Source organism: Canis lupus, chromosome 11, assembly GCF_003254725.2.
Source record: "Canis lupus dingo isolate Sandy chromosome 11, ASM325472v2, whole genome shotgun sequence".
NCBI lineage: Eukaryota > Metazoa > Chordata > Mammalia > Carnivora > Canidae > Canis > Canis lupus.
Window position 1 is genome coordinate 27,203,014 of NC_064253.1, and position 12,108 is coordinate 27,215,121.

General features: G+C 36.2%; 1 protein-coding gene across 12 annotated transcripts in view; it reads left to right on the forward strand.

The window, feature by feature from the left end:
- Positions 1 to 12,108, forward strand: part of KDM4C (lysine demethylase 4C) — a 408,440-nt gene that overhangs the window by 110,129 nt on the left and 286,203 nt on the right. The window lies entirely within an intron of this gene.

Genomic DNA, 12,108 nt, shown 5'->3' on the forward strand with positions numbered 1-12,108 from the left:
CATTTGATAGGACCTCTTTGAATCAAAAGAAAGTTTTAATGGGATTTCACTGAGGGTCAGTGGCTATAATTAGACTCTCATCTGTAAATACATAATCTATCTTTCCTCTGCTCTGAGCAAGGTAATAGAACACACCTCTTTAGAACTGCTTGTCATAACTGTACCCTGGAAATTCCCCACAAAGGCTCTAACCCTGGGAGCACTTTCTGTCAGCAGTAGGGACCATACTCAGGCAGAAAGCTGAAAGTAATGAAGGTATATAGCTGAACAAGGTTTTGATATTCAAATATCAAAGGAAATAAAGAATGGGTGATGGAACCCATGATTACTCTTTATTACTGTTCTAATAGTGCTGCACCTTTGTAATGAGAAGAATCAGTGTTAACCAATTCATAGAGGAAAGGTGGCCCCAGTTAGGCAGACCCTGAAATAGGATCATGTAATATAGAAGCTCAGTACTTAGTTCTCTCCTTTTTTTTTTTTTTTTTTAAGATTTTATTTGTTTATTCATGAGAGACACACACAGAGAGAGGCAGAGACACAGGCAGGGGGAGAAGCAGGCTCCAGGCAGGGAGCCTGATGCGGGACTTGATCCCGGGACTCTAGGATCAGTGGTTTAGCGCCGAAGGCAGGTTCTCTTCTTTGTTTAATTATGCCTGTTATTTTTAATTTACTATAATTTTATCCCCTGTAAGTTGTGGCCGGTAATAGTTTTTTGCTTCTTTTTAAAACAAGGAAGGCAAAACAAGAGTGTCTTCTGAACACTCTGGATTCTATGGAGGGATGATTTCCAACATGACAGCTTAAATCACTAATGAATTCTTTGTGGCACTATCTACCAAATTGAGTGCTTACAGCTGATTCTTCCAGGCATTATTTTTTGACTTCTATTTGTATTGATCAATTTGCATTTTTTCATATGCTGCCTTTAAGTGAGGACAATATCAATACTTGTATGCCTTGTTGCTTCTTGGGTGTAGTATTCATGATGGTTTTATGTGTCTCTTTTGGTTTCTGTTTAATATTTTTATTTTTATTCTACTTGAGTATGAGCAATGAATAAATGGTTAAGGGAAATTTCAACTTAGAGTTATATGGTCATTTAAAAATATGAAGAAATGAGGGCTCCACAGTAGGCATGGAGCCTACTTAAAAAATATGAAGAAATGAAATCTTAATATTGGAGAATCATCTGTTGGATAATCAGACATACTAGTATTTTGAGGGGTAGGGGATGAAGATTGCAATGTACATATATTTATTATTATTGCTATTATTTTATAAGCTCTTAGGAAAAGGCTAGAAAAACATTTTAAGGAAGAAGAATTCAGCATGTGTTAAGTTCTACATGTAATATCAAAGTTAGTTTTATAAAATTAATTATAACTTGCATCTCCTTTCAATATACTTAATTAGAAATAGAACTCAAACAGTTATTTAGGTTCTGTGATTGGGTAAGAGTGCTGTCTGAATCACACTAAAGGGAATGATGCAGGGTGTGGACCTGGTAGACCCTCTGGAGAGTAATATACTTTGTCTTGAATCTCAGGCTGTGTATGTAATTATGCGGAACTTCATTTTCCTCCTGTAGAAGGGAAGCATAGCTGTGTAGTGGTGAGGGGATGCAAGTTCAAGGTTTAGTCGGACTGATTGAAATTCTGACTTTTCCTTTTACTAGCTTTGTGATTGGAGTGAGTACTTAACTCACCTGTTCAAATTTCCCTTTTCTCATATGTAAAATGGAGATTATAGCCTCTTTATAGTTGTTATGAGAAGTAAATGCAATTGAATTTATAAAGAGCCTTGAAAAGTTGTGATGAGAACTGAGTAGATATATGTGCATCTTTCTTCCAGAATTCCAGGTCTGACTGGTCTAAGGGAAATCTGTTTCTTTTTCCAGTGAGGATGGGTCAGTTCAGTTGGCCAATTGCTGGCCTTAAAGGAAGGAGGGTGTTGGTTGGGTTGATGGGGATGGAGGAAAACGCTAGCTTGCCTCTGAGAGTGTTTAGAGGCTCATCTCTCTAGATGGCCATGAGACAGCATTGACACGTGCAGCCTGCAGTCATAAGGGGACTGCTGATCTTAAAGATCAGAGAGCTGAAACAGTTCTGGTTAAAATCTAAGTCTAGAGAAAGCCAGCTTTGTCTGTTATTTATCATAACTTCGTCAGAGATACAAGTGTTCATTGCTCCATCTCTGTTATAATTCCTTCTCTAATAAGAGTTTTGATGGCAAATTCTTTTTTTAAATAATAAATTTATTTTTTATGGGTGTTCAATTTGCCAACATACAGAATAACACCCAGTGCTCATCCCCTCAAGTGCCCCCCTCAGTGCCCGTCACCCATTCACCCCCACCCCCCACCCTCCTCCCCTTCCACCACTCCTAGTTCGTTTCCCAGAGTTAGGAATCTTCATGTTCTGTCTCCCTTTCTGATATTTCCTACCCATTTCTTCTCCCTTCCCTTCTATTCCCTTTCACTATTATTTATATTCCCCAAATGAATGAAACCATATAATGTTTGTCCTTCTCTGATTGACTCATTTCACTCAGCATAATACCCTCCAGTTCCATCCACGTTGAAGCAAATGGTGGCTATTTGTCATTTCTAATGGCTGAGTAATATTCCATTGTATACATAAACCACATCTTCTTTATCCATTCTTGATGGCAAATTCAAGTGCAGGTAAACAAAATCCAACTCAGTGACACAGACATGTGTTAGAATTCTGGTTCTGTGTTGGGCTACTGTGTAACCTGCCTCTGTGAGCCTCTGTTTTCCTATCTGTAGGGAGGGCTTTCACCCTTGTCTCATCAACCTGTGGTGAGGATGGCAGCCATAGCTGGTGCAGTCATTTAGCAACATGCCTCTTTCAGCATTTAAAAAAAGCAATCCATCATGGGTCATTTCTAAGGCAGGGAACTCCCTGATACTAATTTGGAGAAGGTTGGCAGAGTTCAGGCCTGAGGTGCTGAGAAACTGTGGCTGTGGGGATAGTATTTGCAGGATGAATGGTAACAGCAGTCTGGGCAGATGGATTGCTTTATATATTTCTACAGATTTCTCACATTCATTCAACTCTTACTTTCTGCCAACACGAGGGCAATATGAAAAGGAGTGACATCACCCAGCAGCAGCACTTGGGCTTCTGTGGGACAGACTGCTAAGGGGAGATATTTGGAGGGGCTGTTGCTTATGTCTTCAAAAGCATACTATAGCTCTGGAGCCCTATGTTGAATCTGAAAAATCATGTGTTGTAAATCCCTGGAAAGAAAACCATCATGGATATTAGAGATTTCTGTTAAGATTGACTCTAGTCCACACATGGCTTTCATATACTCCAGGTTTTTATTTGAGTTACAATACAAAAGTAGGTAGTTTCCAGCAACTTTCTAAATTTTCCTAACAGATGTTTTTATAAGGCCTAGTAATAATTCCAGTGATTCATGGTAGAGTATTTCCAGTTTTTGGGAATGTATATTCTGGGTCAGTATTAATGTAAGTATTAATTTTTATAAATCGAATTGTTCTGATGATTATTAAAATAGCATGAAAACCTGTTTCTTTGCAGGTAAATAAAATTAAAAAATTGTTTAAACCTCAGTATTATTCAAAGTAATAGTGAAGGATTTCTTTTTTTTTATATTAGTAAAGATAAAAGGAAAATTCCCATTGCTCATGAGAATGTAGTTGCTAGAGTGGGCACTCTGCACTTCTGTTAAGTGGCAGTGTAATTGGTATAAGCATCCTAAAAAGCATGTAGGTAGTATGTATCAATAGCCCTTGACATCTCATGCCCTTGACCTATTCTGACACTCCTAGGAAATAATCAGAAATGCAGGAAAAATTTCACTGACAAAAATGATTGTTGTTGTACAATCGTATCAGCAAAAATTGAATTATAACTAAAATGTCCAGTAATAACTGGGACTCATTGAGTAAATTATGGTGTGTCCATATATTAGAATCCTTTTAATTTTACAGAAAATCATTTGAAAGGAAATAACTATGGCCCTTAATATTATTACCCAAATACTCATTGTTAAAATGTATAAAGATAAAAGAAAAAATTAATGTGTCCATATATTTTTTAAAAACATTTATTTATTCATTTATTTATGATAGACATAGAGAGAGAGAGAGAGAGAGGCAGAGACACAGGAGGAGGGAGAAGCAGGCTGCATGCAGGGAGCCTGACGTGGGACTCGATCCCAGGACTCCAGGATTGCGCCCTGGGCCAAAGGCAGGCACCAAACTGCTGAGCCACCCAGGGATCCCCAATGTGTCCATATATTAAAAAACAATTAGAGTACAGAAAAATATTTAATGACACCCCTTCCAGTCCCTTCCCTAAAAGTAAAGCTTGTGAATAACTTGTATATCCCTTCAAGAATATCAATATAAGTCTATATCTTTTAAAAAATCTACACAAAGTTGATTAATATTGTAAACATTGGTTTCTAATGTCTTTTCTTTTAACATTTTCCTTTTAATGTATCTTTCATTTATACCAGTAAAACATTTTTAGAGTATAGACATTTGTTAGGAAAATCTTCTGGCTTGTCCCCGTAGAGTATGACAGGTGGTTTGTGGTGGATTTTTTTTCTGAGGGGCATCATAGAACTACAGTAGTGCATGAGAGTTCATTGCACAGATCTTGTTAACAAATCAGGACTTCAAAAATGAAAGTCTTTGTTCTTTGCTCAATTTCATTCCCTCCATGCAGAGCAGATGGCTATGTGGACCTGGTGCACTTGCACGTTTCCAGTCCTGTCTTTGTTGATGAGCCCTGCCTGCACTGGCCATCTCAATGTATTTCACCACAGTTCATACTGGAAGATAGTTAATGCCATCATTGTTTTATCGAATAACAGCATTCTTAACTGAGTTCTCAGATTTGAAGGATTAGATTGGTCATATAAATTTTAATGTTTCTTTAGAATTGTATTTCTTTGGCCTCATAAGGGATTCTCCCAGTGAATTTGGAATACATGACAGGAAAAAGTAACTAAATAGCTTTTGTCAACAGTTCTGTGATAATGGGAAGTTGAAATAGGAATGATGCTAAGTGGGGATAAACCCAGCCTGGTTTCTAAATATACATGTAGGCAAAAAGAGCTACATAAAATAAGAAAATACCAACTGCAATGATCATAAAGGAGACTCTGATTTAAAACATGCACATAAAGTATAACAATCAGGAAATTATTGCCCATTGTTGCAAGAGAGCAGATGGTGCTTAAAATACCCCTTAATTTTATGTCATTCTTAAAATCAAACAACCAAAGAGCATATACCATCTATATTTAAAAAGTCTAATGCAAACTTTTCTATTTTGGGGGGTATGCTAGAGTTGAGTTGAAGAACAACAAATGCAGCATTAATTTGTTTATTATTGGAGGCTGTCTTGGCAGGGATTGAAGGGATAGATGAAAGATTTCTAAGAAAGCACTATTCCAAACCCTCCTTACTCCGTGTGAAACTTTTCTCTGTTACATATTTTCCCCCTATGTGGCTGTGGTAAGTTACTTGATGCTGAATATTGAAAGTTCTGAAATGTCTAGATTATGTCTCTAAAATGGCATCCATTTAGATACATGGTTATAATTTTTAGAAAATGTATTTCATGCTTTAGTATTTCACATTTGATTAGAAAGAATGTTGGAGAGGTTTTCCTGAGTTTTGGTGCTGCTTATACCCAAGACCTTCATAATTAATGCTGAATCCTAAGCCCTAAAATGTTTAGTTTGAATAGGCATGATCAAGATATCTTACTAGATAAGCTACTGTTCTTAGGTTTGTGCATAGGTTTATACTATAGTGTAAATGTTAATGGAATGCTTCTTAGAAGGCATTTCTGTGGTATAGATTCTTTATGATCAGTTAGTTCATGGTATATTTTTGCCCGGTTACTATACAGATGTGTTTGCCAGTCCTATTGAGATGAATGGTGTCTGTGGCAAGGTTAAATCAGTCTGTGATTTATGCAGCTACTCAGTGCTGGAATGAAAAATATTGATGCTGAGCACAGATTCTTGTTCAGTTCCTGTTACACTTTACTTTTTGATCATATTGGTGATCTTGCTAGTCAGATAGCATATGCAAAAATGAAGAAAAGGAGTTGGAAGTGCAGATCCAGATTACTGAAAGTATCCACTTTCTGACTTGTGCAGTGGGGAACCTAAAGTCTTAAGTACTGAGTAACTGATGTGATTACTTATAAAGATAATTTGGACTGTGTAATTCATTGCACTTTCAGAGAAACAGTCTGAGGTTGGGAAAATTTATAAACCTAGAGTTTCAGTGGGCATATGAAGAGTTTAGTTTTATTAGACTTCTATAATGTAGTTTGTATTGATTTCATTATAACAGAGCCTCACCCTCCTCCACACCCCCCTTTCTTTTCTTCAGTTACCTTCTGGAACTGATGGACACCATAGCAGATTGAATCAAATGTATTTTTTGAGACTTTATGATTATTTAGTTTTGAAGTAAATAAACAGTGCTTCTTATTTATGGAAACTCCATAGGTTAAAGCCAAACAGGCACAACTATGGAAGGAATTTTTTTCAGTGAATGTCATGTGTCCAGCTCCCAGCCGCCTGTTGTCTCAATTATTCAGTAGAGTCTGTGGACAAAGTGGTCCTCAGTGGGTAAATTAGCAGTTCTAGATCTTCTGCTTTCATGGGTTTGTCTCTGAAGCAAAGACAGAGAAAATGTTTCTCTGCCTGCCATTCCCAGATAGGTTTGAAACCAAATCCATATGAAACACAATGGTTTTGACTTGAATCAAAAGCTGGAGAACCAAAGGCTGAGGAAACCAGTCTTGGGGAGATAGACATAGGACACAGAGGGAAACAGGACGCAGAGGGAAACAGGACGCAGAGGGAAACAGGATGCAGAAGGAAACAGGACACAGAGGGAAATAGGCACTCAACAGAAAGTCAAGACCAGTGATAGATTAAATATTCATTCGTTCACTGAACTATACTTTTAACAGAGGATGATAGACTTTTGGGACTGGGCAGTTTGTAAGCAGGGAAAACTTATTAAAAATCAGTTTCGGGGATCCCTGGGTGGCGCAGCGGTTTAGCGCCTGCCTTTGTCCCAGGGTGCGATCCTGGAGACCCGGGATCGAATCCCACATCAGGCTCCCGGTGCGTGGAGCCTGCTTCTCCCTCTGCCTGTGTCTCTGCCTCTCTCTCTCTCTCTGTGTGACTATCATAAATAAAAAAATAAATAAATAAATAAATAAATAAATAAAAATCAGTTTCAATCTGAAGGTCTGTGGTTTTACAAAGGTGTGTGGAGATGTGCAGACAGTAGAGTATGTGCTTCAGTAAATTTAACAGGAAGGAACCTGATGACAGCTAGGGTGTTTGTGATTGTGCTGTTCATTAATAAACCTTCAGAGTAAATTTGCAGCAAAGTGAAGGGAGGAAATATCTAGCCTATTTTATGCCATTTGTATCTTATGGTTTAAGCCCACAGAAGAACTAATCATAGAGTTGTATGGATTACTGAGCACAAATGAGGAAGGTTGAACTTGAAAATGTGCTATTTATAGAGTTATTTGTATTTTCAGTTGGGGATTTTAATTGTGGTATAAAGAGTCATATAAAGAAGAAAGATCGATGGGATGCTGTATGGTTTAAGTGTGTTGTTCTTAGGGTGACATGCTCACTATTTCTGTGAGGTTTCAATGGTTCTTTAATGGAGGGTGAATGTTTTTAAATAGTCAAAAACATGAATACTCACATACTGTTTTTCGCAAATACATGGTGTTCATTTTTCCTCTGCATAGGTATGTTTAGCTTTTGATTTTTAATGATTTCTCTATGAGTCACTGAAGAATTACCTATTTTTATATAGTTATCATGTATAGTTGTAGACTCATGTGAATTTTAAAATCAAGTTGCTTCTAGATGTTAGTTTGGCATACTTTTATAAAAACAGTACTGCATAGTAGTTGTTGGTATGTGTGATATGTGTATTTTATTTCAGGGAGACAATATGAGGTTTATGATAAAGGTCAAGAATTCTAGAAACCGTTCTTGTAGCCAATTAAACAAAGATATTAATAGCACTCCCCTTATTTCCCTAGTGTGAAAGTATTGTTACTAACAGTAGAGGATCAGCTCGATTTTTGGAATATCCCTACTATATAGCTGTTATAAACAATGGTTAAATCTATATGTACTGATGTGACAAAGATATTCAAAATATATTGTAAAGTAAAATCAAGGTGATAAGTATTCTGTGTAGTGTGAAGTGATCTTTTTAAAAAACTATTTTAAAAACATACAAAAACAAATGGAAAGATACAAATGGTTAACTATGATGGCCTGTAGACAGTGGAATGAATTTAAGGTGTATAATGCAGGGACCCTCATCTTTTATGTACTCATGTTGGAATTGTCTTTTTACAAGACTGTTTTTATGTATTATTCTGTGCTATTTAAATATAATAAAATTATCTTTATAGTTTTCAATAGTGTTTATATAAAGGGGTCTAAATATATCTTACAGGTATGTGGTACAGATGTCCTGAAATTTATCTACTTCAAGATAGTAGATAACCAAAACTTGTAACCAAAATTTCACTGTAGGGGAGGGTGATAAATATGTGCCTATACATGCTCATAGTACTTTTAAGGCATTTAAAACTTTATCCTGTAGTTATTGAATGATCTGTAGGGTGATATTCATCATTGATTCTAAAATGAAATTAAACAGCATTGATATACATTATTTAAAAAATTGCTGGGGCGCCTGTGTGGCTCAGTCAGTTAAATGTCTGCCTCAAGATCCTAGAGTTCTGAGATTGAGCCCCATGTTGGGCTTCCTGCTCACAGGGAGCCTACTTCTCCCTCTCTTTCCTGCATGTGCACATGCACGCTCTCTGTCTCTCTCAAATAAATAAAAAAAATAAAAAATTGGTCAAAGAATGAATATGGAAATTTGCTTTGAAACCATTTGCAGATTGAATGTAATGTTCTGTATTTGTTGTAGTAAAAGCCTGAAATTGTATATTAGCTCTTGCTAAGACATGTACAGTGTGTGTGTTTATCATTCCAGTATAACCAAAACTCACTATTAAACTCTGTAAATTGTATCGTGGACCACGGTGCTTAAATATTAATGTCTTTCATTACTTTTGTTGTCAAATTAGAGATTCATGGACAGTGTGTATCATTAACCAGCAGAGGGCAGTGTCTCTTCACAAATATTTTCCTGCTAAGTCTTTTGACAAGAGTGAGTTTCCCTAATAGCATTTGACCTAATTTGACATATGGAGGCTTTGGGGATATTCATGGACTATAAATCTGTAATTGATATGTTTCATATGAATAGAATGTGATAAAAATGAATGTAACTTAATGTAGTAAGAGATATTTGTACTATTTATAATCGTTCTAGATTAGTTTCTTAAATGTTCATTTTATGTGTAGGAAGTGTGTGCATTTAGCCTAAAATATCATCAAATTGAAGTACTTTTCTTTGTGAAATAAATTTATAATGCGCCTAAGTCTTTTGCAAGCTGTTCATGGGTTTGGTCCTTACATGTTATAGAGTGCAGCTGCTGTGCAAAGGAGCAGTGTGTGCTCACACACACACAGCACAAAAATAAAATAAAATTTATTGGAGGAAACTTGCAAGATGACAAATAGCAGTGTGTGTAGGACCCCCCCCCCCCCCCCGCCCACATCTCATTTCTTCCACAGTGAGGTGGACTTGAATGGGATATAGCTGGGAAAGGGCTTCAGTGGAAGGACCCAACCTAGACCCCATCATGTCAGGCACTTCTTATTTATAAGGAAGTGGGGGCAGAACACATCCATGAGCCTCCTGGGTGAGGAAGTAGTCTTTTTAGAAATAGGAGCTTTACCAAACATTTAGGGACAGAGTATTCTCCTGAGATAACTCAGACCTGTGGGGCTTGCTCTTTTGCTAAGCTTTTGGAAGGTGAAGAACGTAAGGAGCTTAGTTGGGGACATTAAGTAGGATTTACTTGTGAAGAATAGACATTTAATTTAGACAGTTTGAGCTTGAATCCTGGGTTGGTCAGTTATAGGTAGTATCATTTTAAGCAAGATTTCTGTAAGTTGGTATAATAATACTACATTATAGATTAGTTGTAAGGACTAAATAAGATAATTATTATAGTTACTGGATTAGTGACTCCTACGTGTCAAGTAATAAGTTTGTTTCTTCTCTCTCTCCTGAAGTGTTGACATTTATTAAACTTTTAAAATCAGTTTGGCATCCCTATCATTTGAAGTTGTGCTGTGGCAGTACGTCAGTACATTCCAGCATTTAGCTTCCCAGATGTGTCCCAGGAACTAGTTGTAAGCCAATACTCCTGTTCCATAATGACACTTCTGGTGCAGATCCGATGTCCTATTACTGTTGGGCAGCTACGACTGATATACATACCAGCCATGCTATTAACTGTCCTTCAGAATAAAACTATGGAAGTACCCAGTGGGGGAATGCATTCTTATCATCTGGGTTCAGATGGACTTTAAATAGGTCAAAATATTTATTCTTTGGTTTTCCTTTGGGCTGTGTCCAGAGCGCACTAAAGGACTGTAGTTCTGGAATAAATTTTTATTGAGTCAGTTGTACAAGAGAGACAGAAACTGTACTACTGGGAGATAAGTTCAAATGCTGAGACAGCTGTTCTAAAATATCCCATGTTTTTTTTTTTTTTTAATTGACCTCCTTTGTAAAATAAAGCAAGAAATGAAACATTTTTGAAAATGCAAAAAGCTTGAACGTATTTGTAAGTAAAAAAAATATAATTCTTTAATATGCTGGGTATGTACACACAAAGGAAAAGAGTTTGCTCTTTGTCCAACCCTAGCTTTGCATTTATGGAAGGGGATGTCCTTAATTCTGTGGCTGTGACTAAGAGAATAGATATACATATGCATGTAGGAAAGAGGGCACAGATTGCTGCAAAGATCAGTACTGGCTCTCTCTAATGTAGACCAGAAAGACTTGAGATATCAACACATTTCTTTACTCCTGCAGCTCACTAACCTGTCCATGTCATAACTATCTGATCTAGTACATCCACTGGCATTGATGTGTAATGGGGATAGAAATTTTATTTTACAAATTCAAGCTATTCAGTAATGGCCGTGAAAAATCACCAGAGATGTAGATGGAGCTTTGCCACTGTCAGGTATTTCAAAGATTTCTTCTATTAAATGCTGTACCCAGAATTATAGAATACTCTTCAATTTTTTATATAAAAAATACCTTAAATATAATTTTAATTAAAAATAGCATGTAAATAAAAATGAGGTAAAGACCTTATGAAAATTATGTAAGATGAAATAGAAACATAAATTGGAATAAAAAGAAAGGCTTTGAAATAAAATAAAAATCATTCCAGGAAAAAATAAAGAAAATTAAAACTCGGGTGGCTGGCTGTCAGTTGGAAGAGCATGCAACTCTTGAAATTGGGGTTTTAAGTTTGAGCCCCATATTAGGTGTAGAGATTACTTAAAATCTTAAAAAAATTAGAACTCAAAAGTATGTTTTCATTTGGATTTTTAATATAGCAGTAAATCATTTAATGAAACAGGTAGCTAAATATGTGCTCACTTTTTTCAAACTTCAGTATTTTAGGGTTTGACAGAGCAAGAGGATGAAGGTGGATGGCAAGGGGAAATAAATTGAGATTTCTGTCACATTAAAACAAAGTTTTACGTGGCTAATATATCATGTTTAACATATTAGAAGAAAATATAGGAGAATGTTTATCTAATCCTTGGGTTGTGGAGGACTTTCCAAGTGGGGTGCCATTGGTAGATACCATGAAGGAAAAGACTGTGAGATTTGAATTGCATTTTGTAAAATTGCAAACAAAATATATAAGTACTAAATACCACTTGCGTTACATGAGAGATAGTGGGTTAATATTTAGCTGCAGTTGTACTACTTAAACTACTTATTAAGCTGCAGTTGTAATTAATTCCTAAATGTTACTTAAGTAAATTAATTGAAAACCTATTTAGTCAAATATTAATATAATTTGGGGCAGAATGTAAAATTTATAAGAATATTTAAAATAAAACTGGATATTTTAAGGAAAC